This window comes from Aulonocara stuartgranti, assembly GCF_965226115.1.
Source record: "Aulonocara stuartgranti genome assembly, chromosome: 12".
NCBI classification, from domain to species: domain Eukaryota; kingdom Metazoa; phylum Chordata; class Actinopteri; order Cichliformes; family Cichlidae; genus Aulonocara; species Aulonocara stuartgranti.
In genome coordinates, this window is record NC_138948.1 from 21666565 (window position 1) to 21680472 (window position 13908).

A 13908-nucleotide genomic window follows, 5' to 3' on the forward strand; every position below is an offset into this window, starting at 1 on the left:
CTTCTCTTGTTCAATGCAGGTGAGTTCATGTGAATAGTTGTCACAGTTTCCTGTTCATAGCTGACACCCGGCGTGGTCTTCTTCTGCTGTTGCCCGTCTGCTTCAAGATGTTTTCCTGCATATTTTGGATGTAATGAATGGTTATCTGAGTTACTGTTGCCTTCCTGTCAGGTTGAAGCAGTCTGGCCATTCTCCTGACTTCTGCCATCAACATAGCATTTTCAACCAGAGAAATGCTGCTCACTGGATATTTTCTCTTTATGTGGACCAATGTAAACCCAGTAAATCAGCAGTTTCTGAAATACCTGTCTGGCACCAATCACCTTTCTTACCCTTTCTGATTCTCTGTTTAAACTGCAGGAACTCCTCCTGACCATGTCTAAATGGCTAAATGCTCTGAGTTACTTCCATCTAGGGCTGTTCGATATAACGATATATATCGGATGACGATATAAAAACGTCTATCGTTTCATTTTACGCTATCGTTTGTTTCGTGGTGTCGCAAAATAAACTGTTTACGGCAATATTTTTTCATTATTTTGATGGTCACTGTAGTGGCTATAATAATTTCTTAAAGTTCTCTCTTTCTCTTACATTTAATATAACCACACTACAGACAGACAAGTGTTTGTTTTTATGCGTTGTCGTTAGCAACAACGACGGTAAAACCTCCGCGTGTCCGCTTGTTCCACATAAACCTTTCACAATAAAGCTCAAGATCCTGTTGAGACTTTTCCAAATAAACTGAATCACGTGAAAGATGCAGAGTGTTTACGGATGAGAAGCAAAAAAGAGCCGCCAGGTGCTAAAAATAAACCTTGGACTCAAACGTTAGAACAGGCTTTTCCCCGCAGCACGCCATGTAATAAATACTCGCAAAGAAAACGGCGGCTGTTACAACTTATGTCTAAAAATGTATAGTTTCATGCATCGGTTAAAACACTCGACTCCAGGTACGCGACGCCCAGCTGGAAACACTTCACGCAAGTCGAGCTGCCCGAGATTCACAGAATTTACAGAAAATGTTACATTTTTGTGATTTACATCGTTAACGGACGATAGATGTCTTAATATCGGGATATGAGATTTTGGTCATATCGCACAGCCCTACTTCCATCTGATTTCCACATAAAATATTTGGGTTAATAATAACCAATTACACCAGTGTAACTAATGAAATGGCCAGAGGATGCATTTTCAATATTTTCCTGAACATTTTCTTTTGGCAAAGCAGCAGCATGTTTGACAGCGTGTCGGTTTTCTAATCACTGGACTTTCTTGGATACAAAGTCTATATATATATATGTATAGAGTGTTTTACAAAAACCGATGGTATTAACGGTGAACTCAAAATAAACAAAGTGTCTCTTTAAGGATCCTGTCTCTTCAATATCAGTGCAGAAGACTTGATGGTGTCAACACCAGCTTGTCTCGGTGATAGTCGCTGACAGAGTTTTACATTTCTGAGGAATACTGATTGACTGGAAGAAACCTCAGCCTATCACACCGGCTGGTTCTTCTTCTCTATTCACAACTGCAGCAAGTTTGAAAGACCTGTGAGTAATATTAGACCCGCCACATCTATGCTTCCCTACAGTCTTTGTCTTCAATCTGTCAGCACTGGTTAAAAAAAATGCCACTCGCCTGTAATTTCTGGTGAGCTTGTATAAAAAAAATGAGACAGCTGATGACAGCTAACTTCACTGTGGCAAAACGCAGAAGCCTGTGGTGACTAAGGAGTGATGCTGTGTTCATTGTACTCACAGACACATACTATTTGCCATTTATTACAGTCAATTTTAACACTGATTAAAAAAAACCTGTGTGTGTGTGGGGGGGGGGAGTAGAGCCAGAGGGCACTGGGCAATTCTCAGACCAACATAGCCTCTCAGACTGTGACAAATAAGATAAAGAAAATAAGAGCTGATGACAGTTATTCTTTGTTGGAACTACATTGAAATGAAACAGCGTCATTTTCACTAAAAAAGGCTCATCTATCTCATTCCCTGTCAAAATATAAAAACACAGCTGTCTAACTTTCCATTTCTGTGCAGAACAGATGGGTAGCAGTAGCACACTTCTGAGGAAGTATTTAGGCAAAGGACCATTAACCTGGGACAGCCAAACCAATAAAAGAAATGCAGACTAAAACAGAATTTTAATTACTCCTATGAATTAGGCTGGTTCTGTGTGAGTCAGTGCTGCTGTTATTGTGTCTGTGCATTTCACACAGCAACTTAGTGAAAAGAAAGAAGCCTGCATTTCGCTTTATGTTTGTTAGCTAAAGTCTGTTTAAGAGCACAAACCCTTTAAAAGCCTGTGCCAAAAATGGAACTGGCAGTGCGACTACATTTGCTGTGGTATTCTGCGGGCTTGAGCACATTTTCTGGTAAACGAGTGGTAACATTACTATGAAATAAGGCAATTTACAAGTAAAATATTTGAGAGCACGAGCTCAAGTTATATTCTCCTTTTTCTGTTATTGAAAAAGCAGAAATGCTCTAAGCATTGTCTCCTGACGACATTCGAGATTAGAACATCGCCTCTAACAGATCCAGCGCTGTTTATAATGGTTATCATCTATGCTTGAACTGTCAAAAAAAGACATAAATATTTTACAGCAGTGATTTGTATCTTAATTTCCACTTTCACGACTCAATTACGCCAATTTTTTCTACACGCTTAAACCAACGTATCATGGTAATTATACATGAGGAAACCTCTTAGAGCCTCGGAGCCACAGTGACCCACACTTTCCAATTCACAGCATTTCTTTGCTCTTCTCATTATTCTCCACAGAGATAGATACTTCTTGCACTAATTAGAAGCCCTGTCACTAAAAGGCCACCGCTGGGGTAATTGGGGTGATTCTTCACATTTTAATTCACCACTCAGAAAAGGACCTCTGTCGCTCGAGTGCTAATAGTGATGCATGTCTTGTTAAAAAAAGAAATGCAAAATAAATATTTACAATGAGAAAACAAAAGAAAGAAATCAGGTACCTAGCAAATTTGTGAGACTATAGCTTTCTATGTTTGTCTAATTTTACAAAATCATAACTTTATAACTATATAAACTATAACTTTATAAACTGCTAGCAAAATTTTGTTGACATTTCTCTGATATGGGTTATATATTATGTATCTGTGCAGTTTAGGGTCATTGCTAATGAGACTGAGTGACTCAGTATTTAGCACAGTTTGATCTTTTTCCCTTTTCTATTACTTTTGGTCTGCAGCTGCAGCTCTCGTCTAAAAAAACAATTCAGATCCGCATTCAGAGGTTGATGTCTTGTAGTAGGATGAGCTTGCATTTTAGATATAGTTTGCTATTGAAGGTTTTTTTTCATTATAATCTAACAAAGAGCATACACTTAGCATACACTGTGTACTCTGTAAATTTGGTTTAGATATAAAATAGTAACACTGCAGCATATTAAAGAAAGAAGTATAGAATGAACTTTTACCCTTTCACAATTTCACTCTCTCTTGTTCCAGACACAGACAGCAACCTGTGTACGAAGCACTCAGTAAAATGAGCCTCTAAAGTAAAAAAAAAAAATCTACATCAAATATTTTCTGTTCTCAGACTCTATTTGCAAAACAAAGAACATATCCTTTGTTTGCACAGCATGATTCAACCTGTTTTTCCCTGTAATGTTTTCAGTACCGCCAGAAAATGTTCAGCATAACTGTTCAAGAGGCATAAAGAAAATATACATACATACTTAAGGTCATTAACACGGGAGCTTTAATTTTCCCCTCATCCTTTGAGACTGCCTAAAAAAACTATTTTTGAGAATTTAGAGACCCAAATTCATAATTAAAACAAAAATTCAACCTGTGCTAATACATGTAGATAATTCAGCCATTACTGCTTGTTTTTATCTACATTTGTAGTCCCCTGCCATAAAAATACATGTCAGAAGCTAATTGAGTTATGCATAATGACTAGGACTAAAACAATTTGTCAGCGAATGGCAGCTTGACTCTGAGAAATTATTATAGCCATTTTTCATTGTTTCTTCACATTTTGCAAGCAGAATGGATAATTGAGAAAATCATTAAGAGCACAAGCAGTAATGACATACTTGTTAGCTGGAGCTCAAATCACGATGGAAACTTTGAACATTTAGTTTCTTTCTGCACGTGACACATTCACTTATGTCATATTGGTTTTAATTGACTGGATTCTGATAAATAAAAAAGAAAAACAGGACATTTTTAAAACATATTTTCCATTAGAATCTTTCCAGAGCTCGAAATCTTGCTCTAAGTAAAAACAGGCAGAACTGCATTTATTTACAACAACAACAACCTCCAGGTAAAAACGCAGCTGACTGCAGAACAGCTAGCTTTGAGTCATTTATAGGGAGTGCAGAATTATCAGGCAAGTTGTAAAACTCAATGCATCCCATGATGCATTGAGTTTTTCCTTTCGAGTCACCTTTCTCACTCACTATGTGTTAATAGACCTCTCTGCATTGAATCATATCTGTTATTAACCTCTGTCTCTCTTCCACAGCATGTCTTTTATCCTGTCTTCCTTCTCTCACTCCAACCGGTCGCAGCAGATGGCCGCCCCTCCCTGAGCCTGGTTCTGCCGGAGGTTTCTTCCTGTTAAAAGGGAGTTTTTCCTTCCCACTGTTGCCAAAGTGCTTGCTCATAGGGGGTCATATGATTGTTGGGTTTTTCTCTGTATCTATGAAGCGCCTTGAGGCGACTTATGTTGTGATTTGGCGCTATATAAATAAAATTGAATTGAATTGAATTGAATTGTATTTTTGAGGAATAATTTTATTATTGAACAACAACCATGTTCTCAATGAACCCAAAAAACTTATTAATATCAAAGCTGAATGTTTTTGGAAGTAGTTTTTAGTTTGTCTTTAGTTTTAGCTATTTTAGGGGGATATCTGTGTGTGCAGGTGACTATTACTGTGCATAATTATTAGGCAACTTAACAAAAAACAAATATATACCCATTCAATTGTTTATTTTCACCATCCATCCATCCATCTTCATCCGCTTTGTCCGGGGCCGGGTCGCGGGGGCAGCAGCCTAAGCAGAGAGGCCCAGACCTCCCTCTCCCCAGCCACCTCCTCCAGCTTATCCGGGGGAATACCAAGGCGTTCCCAGGCCAGCCGAGAGATATAATCTCTCCAGCGTGTCCTGGGTCTGCCCCGGGGCCTCCTCCCGGTGGGACATGCCTGGAACACCTCACCCAGGAGGCGCCCAGGGGGCATCCTTGTCAGATGCCCGAACCACCTCAGCTGGCTCCTTTCGATGTGGAGCAGCAGCTGCTCTACTCTGAGCCCCTCCTGGATGGCCGAACTTCTCACCCTATCTCTAAGGGAGAGGCCAGCCACCCTTCGGAGGAAGCTCATTTCTGCCGCTTGTATCCGCGATCTCGTTCTTTCGGTCACTACCCACAGCTCGTGGCCATAGGTGAGGGTAGGGACGTAGATCGACCGGTAAATTGAGAGCTTCGCTTTTACACTCAGCTCCCTCTTCACCACGACGGACTGGTGCAGCGTCCGCATTACTGCAGCTGCAGCCCCAATCCGTCTGTCGATCTCCGGCTCCCTTCTCCCATCACTCGCGAACAAGACCCCGAGATACTTGAACTCCTCCACTTGTGGCAGGAACTCATCCCCGACCCGGAGTGGGCACTCCACCCTTTTCCAGCTGAGAACCATGGCCTCAGATTTGGAGGTGCTGATCCTCATTCCCGCTGCTTCACACTCGGCTGCGAACCGTTCCAGTGCGAGCTGGAGGCCTTCACCCGATGAAGCCAACAGAACCACATCATCTGCAAAAATCAGAGATGAGATTCTGAGGCCACCAAAGCGAAAGCCCTCCGCCACTTGGCTGCGCCTAGAAATCCTGTCCATAAAAATTATGAACAGAACCGGAGACAAAGGGCAGCCCTGGCGAAGCCCATCACCCACCGGGAACGAGTCCGACTTATTGCCGGCAATGCGAACCAAGCTCTTGCAACGGTTGTATAGGGATTGAATGGCCCGTAGCAATGGGCCAGACACCCCATATTCCCGCAACACCTCCCACAGGACACCCCGAGGGACACGGTCGAATGCCTTCTCCAAGTCCACAAAACACATGTAGACTGGTTGGGCAAACTCCCATGCACCCTCAAGTATCCTGGAGAGGATAAAGAGCTGGTCCAGTGTTCCGCGACCAGGACGAAAACCGCATTGTTCCTCCTGTATCCGAGGTTCGACTAACGGACGAACTCTCCTTTCCAGCACCCTGGCATAGACTTTCCCAGGGAGGCTGAGGAGTGTGATCCCCCTGTAGTTGGAACACACCCTCCGGTCCCCTTTCTTAAAGATGGGGACCACCACCCCGGTCTGCCAGTCCACAGGTACTGCCCCTGATCTCCACGCAACATTGCAGAGGCGTGTCAACCAGGACAGCCCTACAATGTCCAGAGCCTTCAGGAACTCGGGGCGGACCTCATCAACACCAGGGGCTCTGCCACCAAGGAGTTGTTTAACTGCCTCAGTGACCTCGCCCCCGGAAATTGGCGGGTCATTCCCCTCATCCCCAGACTCTGCTTCCTCCTCGGAAGACGTGTCAGTGGGATTAAGGAGGTCCTCGAAGTATTCCTTCCACCGCCTGACAATTTTCTCAGTCGACGTCAGCAGCGCTCCGCCAGCACTATACACAGTGCAGGTAGAGCACCGCTTTCCCCTCCTGAGACGTCTGACGGTTTGCCAGAATCTCTTCGAGGCAGTCCGAAAGTCTTTTTCCATGGCCTCTCCGAACTCCTCCCACACCCGAGTTTTTGCTTCAGCCACTGCCCGAGCCGCATTCCGCTTGGCCTGTCGATACCTGTCGGCTGCCTCCAGAGTCCCACAGGCTAACCAAGCCCGATAGGACTCCTTCTTCAGCCTGGTGGCTCCCTTCACCTCTGGTGTCCACCATTTGGTTCGGGGATTACCACCACGGCAGGCACCCACCACCTTGTGGCCGCAGCTCAATGCAGCAGCTTCGGCAATGGAGACTCTGAACATGGTCCATTCGGACTCAATGTCCCCAGTCTCCCTCGGAATGCTGTCGAAGCTCTGCCGGAGGTGTGCGTTGAAGATCTCGCGGACTGGGGCCTCTGCTAGACGTTCCCAGCACACCCTCACTACGCGTTTAGGTGCACCAGGTCTGTCCAGCGTCCTCCCCCGCCACCTGATCCAACTCACCACCAGGTGGTGATCAGTTGACAGCTCAGCCCCTCTCTTTACCCGAGTGTCCAGAACATATGGTCGCAGGTCTGCTGATACGATTACAAAATCGATCATCGACCTACGGCCTAGAGCGTCCTGGTGCCACGTGCACTTATGGACACTCTTATGTTCGAACAGGGTGTTCGTTATGGCCAAACTGTGGTTAGCACAGAAGTCCAATAACAGAGCACCGCTCGGGTTCAGATCAGGGAGGCCGTTCCTCCCAATCACGCCCCTCCAGGCCTCGCTGTCGTTACCCACGTGAGCATTGAAGTCTCCCAGCAGGACAACAGAGTCTCCAGGTGGAGCACCCTCCAGCACCCCCCCCCCCCCCCCCCCCAGGGACTCTAAGAAGGCTGGGTACTCTGAACTGCCACTCGGCGCATAAGCGCAGATGACAGTCAGGACCCGTTCCCCGACCCTAAGGCGCAGGGAACAAACCCTCTCGTCCACCGGGAAAAACCCCAACGTACCGGCAGCAAGCCGAGGGGATATTAGGATACCCACCCCAGCCCGCCGCCTCTCACCAGGGGCAACTCCAGACTGAGACAGAGTCCAGCCCCTCTCCAGGAGACTGGTTCCAGAGCCCAAGCCATGTGTAGAGGTGAGCCCGACTATATCTAGCCGGTACCTCTCAACCTCACGCACTAACTCAGGCTCCTTCCCCACCAGAGAGGTGACATTCCATGTCCCTATTGCCAGTCTTGGCAGCCGGGGGTCAGTCCGCCAGGGCCTCCGCTCCTGGCCGCCACCCGGCACACAATGCACCCGACCCCTATGGCGCCTCCTGCGGGTGGTGGGCCTGCGGGAGGATGGGCCCATGTCTCCTCTTCGGGCTGTGCCCGGCCGGACCCCATGGACTAAGGCCCGGCCACCAGACGCTAGCCCTCGGGCACCCTCCCCGGGCCTGGCTCCAGGGCGGGGCCCCGGTAACCCTATCCCGGGCAGGGTAAACTGTTCCCTCGGTGTCCTTTTCATAAGGGTCTTATGAATCGCTCTTTGTCTGGTCCCTCACCCAGGGCCAATTTGCCATGGGAGACCCTACCAGGGGGCAAAAGTCCCCAGACAACATAGCCCCTGGGATCCCTGGGACACACAAACCCCTCCACCACGATAAGGTAGCGATTCAAGGAGGGGTTTATTTTCACCAGTGAAACCAATATAACATCTCCACATTCACAAATATACATTTCTGACATTCAAAAACAAAACAAAAACAAATCAGCGACCAATATAGCCACCTTTCTGTGCAAGGACACTCAAAAGCCTGCCATCCATGGATTCTGTCAGTGTTTTGATCTGTTCACCATCAACATTGCGTGCAGCAGCAACCACAGCCTCCCAGACACTGTTCAGAGAGGTGTACTGTTTTCCCTCCTTGTAAATCTCACATTTGATGATGGACCACAGGTTCTCAATGGGGTTCAGATCAGGTGAACAAGGTGGCCATGTCATTAGTTTTTCTTCTTTTATACCCTTTCTTGCCAGCCACGCTGTGGAGTACTTGGACGCGTGTGATGGAGCATTGTCCTGCATGAAAATCATGTTTTTCTTGAAGGATGCAGACTTCTTCCTGTACCACTGCTTGAAGAAGGTGTCTTCCAGAAACTGGCAGTAGGACTGGGAGTTGAGCTTGACTCCATCCTCAACCCGAAAAGGCCCCACAAGCTCATCTTTGATGATACCAGCCCAAACCAGTACTCCACCTCCACCTTGCTGGCGTCTGAGTCGGACTGGAGCTCTCTGCCCTTTACCAATCCAGCCACGGGCCCATCCATCTGGCCCATCAAGACTCACTCTCATTTCATCAGTCCATAAAACCTTAGAAAAACCAGTCTTGAGATATTTCTTGGCCCAGTCTTGACGTTTCAGCTTGTGTGTCTTGTTCAGTGGTGGTCGTCTTTCAGCCTTTCTTACCTTGACCATGTCTCTGAGTATTGCACACCTTGTGCTTTTGGGCACACCTTGTGCTTTTGGGCACTCCAGTGATGTTGCAGCTCTGAAATATGGCCAAACTGGTGGCAAGTGGCATCTTGGCAGCTGCACGCTTGACTTTTCTCAGTTCATGGGCAGTTATTTTGCGCCTTGGCTTTTCCACACGCTTCTTGCGACCCTGTTGACTATTTTGAATGAAACGCTTGATTGTTCGATGATCACGCTTCAGAAGCTTTGCAATTTTGAGACTGCAGCATCCCTCTGCAAGATATCTCACTATTTTTGACTTTTCTGAGCCTGTCAAGTCCTTCTTTTGACCCATTTTGCCAAAGGAAAGGACGTTGCCTAATAATTATGCACACCTGATATAGGGTGTTGATGTCATTAGACCACACCCCTTCTCATTACAGAGATGCACATCACCTAATATGCTTAATTGGTAGTAGGCTTTCGAGCCTATACAGCTTGGAGTAAGACAACATGCATGAAGAGGATGATGTGGACAAAATACTCATTTGCCTAATAATTCTGCACTCCCTGTATGTTGTTAAGACCACTAATTATTCCACACACAGAATATTCATACCAACAAGCAAAACATCACACAAATGCGTACACACAGGCATACAAAAGTCAGGCAAAATATACCCCTTGTTGATTACATGCTGAGATCAGAACTGCGGAGGGAATTGCAACAATATTGTAACAATTAGACTGCCCTTGAAGCTACCTAACAGCCCTGTGGCACCACTGCTTAAAAATGCATGTGAGCAAACGCACACGCAGTCAAGCACACTTGGCTACACATATTTAAAAAGCTTCTTCTTTATCCTTGGCATCAGGAACAAATTTTAACCACAGTGCAGTCTTGAGCCACTCCTCATTTCTTTATGTTTTGCTTTGAAGGAACCAGACTTTCTTTTTTTAAAATAAGGTCTTTGGGCTTTCAGAAGGTCTTTAAGAGGTTTTCTTCGGACATTGGCTTATTTTTTAGTGATTTTCAATCTAGTCCTTGTACCCGAGCTCAGAAATCTCATGAGAAATGGTTTTAGTGGAAGGGATGATGTAAAACAAGCAATCCTTAAGAAGAGACCAGAGGAAGAAAGGTTATTGAAGGCCCAATAACTGGACTGAAAATCAGTGGCATCAGGTGCTATGGAGCAATGAATCCAAAATTAAAGTTTTTGGTTCAAAATGTCATAAATGAACACACAAAAGTGTAATCACATTTTGATCCATTAAACACAGCTAACAGGGATCTGAATGGCAAAAGCTTCATTTTTTCAGCATGACAGTGATACCAAACACACTGCCAATGTAGTAAAAGCATAGCTGGACAGAACAAACACACAATAAAACACAATCAGCCACAGATTGGCCTCTTCCGTGTCCAGATCTCAATATTACTAAAGCAGTGTGGGATCATCTTGACAGAGAACACAAAAAAGGCAGCTAACACCAAAAGAAGATCTTTGAATGTCCTTCAAGAAGCCTGGAGAACTAATCCTGAGGACTACTTAAAGAAATGACTATACATTTTGCCTAGAAGAGTTCAGGCAGTATTATACTAAATTAATGTAATGAATAAATAGATGCTGAACATTGACTTTCAAGTTTGTTAGAACTGTACAAACTCTGTTGTTGCCATTGTTGCTGTATTTTCATGTGTGTTTCAGTAAATGGCTGCACATATTCTATCCCTAGTAAATAAATACTATACTGCCAGAAAATATAAATAAATACAGGTTGGCTCAAGAGTGCTGAACATCAGCATCTCTTTGTTCTTTCTTTCTTGTTTTTTATTTCAGTAATGTTTAGTGTGTACAGTAATCAAACTTTATATTCTTTAACACAATCATAACTATATTAAAGTGCCAACTTATAGGCCAACAAAAGCCAGCAGTAGCTGGTGATATACAAGCACGTTATTGTATGTGAACAGATGGACATTGAAGAAGTTTAAATGATTTTAAATGGCAGGAAAACAAATCTTCACACCATTTATAAAGCACCTAAAGATCGAAGCACCACCGAGGTGTTGTAGCAGAAGCAGAAATAGGCAAGTTAACCACTGTGAGTGATTTGATGCTTCTCTGCTAAGGGATTGATGGCCGCCATACCACTGTTAGAAACTGCTAAATAACTCAGAGTACAAATCATGTTGTTGCTCTCAGTGCTAAAGGTGCAGCGGCAAGTTTAAGACCTCAAAATCTTAACTGGTTTTATCTAAGAGTTTGTTTTGGGAGGAAATCTCAGGCCTTTTAGTTCAAAGTCGTAACGTTCAAGCCTATGTGTCCAAAGGCTTTATTCAATTTAACCTCCGTGCAGTCATGCTGCGATTATAAAATAAACTGTGACAGAAAAACCTTTCTCAGGGTCACATTTCAACCACAGCAGACGGTAGAATGTTTTAATAACTGAGGTCACGCTGGAATGAAGAGGAAATAGCTTCTCAGATAGGAACAGAATTGAAGTCCAAGAATCTAAGCGTGTTCTATAAACAAAGAAATGTGTCCATACTGATGGAGATCTGCATTTTAATGTAATGTCATTAATTGCTTAACTGCAGGTGAAATATGTATAGACCCTTTTAGCCTTCACAAGTGATTTGTATTGTTTCATTCTTCCAGCACAGCCGGCTAAAGCTATATTTTGCTGATATTGGTGAGACCGGCAGCATATTTCCCTTGAGTGCTCAAATGCAATTTTATGTGTGAGCTAGAAGTGGCAAGGCTGTCTCACGGTACATAGATGTGTGAACAGTAGCGAGCTCACACTCACGCACAAATCAAAAACACACAAACCAACATAAATGCAAACAAAGGCATATGAAGTGCTTTGTGTGAAAATCTATGATGTATTATTCAAAATTCGTTGCTCTGTGTACGGCTGATTCATTTGTTGAGATTTAGGGGGAAAGAGCTGAAACTGGCTGGCATCCAAACACATACTGTAGTACATTCTGCTCCAGAGTAAACCTTACAAATAGCCATACAAACCTGAAGTGTCTCCTGACGGGATTGTCATCTGTCAGTGTAACCTGCTTTGCATGACAGACATGTGAACAGTCACTCCACACTACAAAAGCACACCACCGACTCCTTAGCATAATCCCAAAACACTGACATGACTGTATACCTCTGTACTCACATCCCAATTATCCAGGCCCTATGTAGAAACACACAATGCCTACAGCACCCTGCGTAGCATCCCACATGGCATCATTAAAGTCAAACAAGCTGCCTGAATGTTTGATGTGCCGCTCTCCTCACCCTCTCCATGTGCCAGGGCTCTCTTCTCTCAATCATCTCTTTCTTTCTTTTTTTTACAAATCCATTTTTGTCCTGTCTTATTTTTCTCTTGTTGTTACATACAGCTTCACTTTCTCCATCACACTGTCATGGTGTTTTTCGATTATACTTTGTTCACGGTTCATTGTCTGTTTCTCTTATATCTGACAACAGCGTGCTTCAAAGTTTGCTGTCTGTCATCACAGTACAGAGTGAGAGGAATGTAATGTGAGAAAAAAAACACCTTATTTCCAAAATAGTTCATTATTACTATTGATCTCTATTACTGGAGCCTGACCGATGTATCTGCAGGGGTCATCGGCCATTATTAGCTATTTAAAGATACCTGCACTTATAATAGCCATTAAAGGAACATTTAAAAAATAAAGAAGAGACCAGAGAAAGACCTGTTAACCAAGGTGTGAATTCTGATATCGAATAGTCTGTCCACTAGGGAGGCCTCTGCAACTTCTCAGATGGAAACGTGTTTGCAAAGCTGCAAACACAACAACCAGCTGATCTGAGCAGAGTCGGGCAACGCATAAATTAATAATCCACAACTTGTTCTGAATATAAAATGGTATTAAACATGTTTTGTGTGTCTGATACGAAATAAAAATTATTGGCCAATATATCGCATGTTTAGATCACCAAATATCGGTATTGGTATCCGCCTTAAAAATCCTATATAACTCAGAGTCTATTTATGAAGAGTAGAAAATCTTGAGTTGAGCGCAAATCCAGATATCAGAACTGTTTTCATGTGCTAGAGCTGTTTTAGAATGAATTTTTGCTATAAATCCAAAGAAATAAATCCATTTCCTCTTAGGTCAGTTTACATTTTGGGTAATAATGATGCAAACATTTAAATACCATCACTTCACTCAGTGCAAAAAACTGCTCCCAGGCTCTTATCAGTACAATTTTGTAAGACTACACATTAATAAGATTTCCACAGTGCAGGACCAGAGAGGACAGAATCTATTGATATGATGTGCAGACATAATTCAGGATCAACAACTAATCCATGATATCGGTCTGTCTATGCAGCTCTTTGACAGTAAGCACCGACTAATGGCACAGTGTGAAGGTTAACTATAACAAAGTCGGAGTAAGAGGAGGGTTTTGTGCCTCAGTGCTTTGCTGCTATAAACACACATTTTCATTTTACAATTATATGCTTGTTATTGACGAAAGCCCTCTAGGTGGTTATACAAACACTCTAGGGTACAAAAGGACAAAAATACGAAGGGAATTGTTGAGCAGAATTCAATTAATCCTTTTTTTTTCCACGGATAACAAGAAAATTACTGTTTACAACACAGTTGAGTATAAATTTAAACATCAAACTTCTCTCGATAGCTCAGTAAAACATAAAACGCTTAACAAACAGAAACCAACAATACCTCTGAATAATTACAAAACAATGCAACAAAGTTTTGT

The 13908-nt window shown here is 43.6% G+C and overlaps 1 protein-coding gene across 3 annotated transcripts in view; it reads right to left on the reverse strand.

The window, feature by feature from the left end:
• The window catches only part of edil3a (EGF-like repeats and discoidin I-like domains 3a), a 134643-nt gene that overhangs the window by 40263 nt on the left and 80472 nt on the right, over nt 1–13908 (reverse strand). The window lies entirely within an intron of this gene.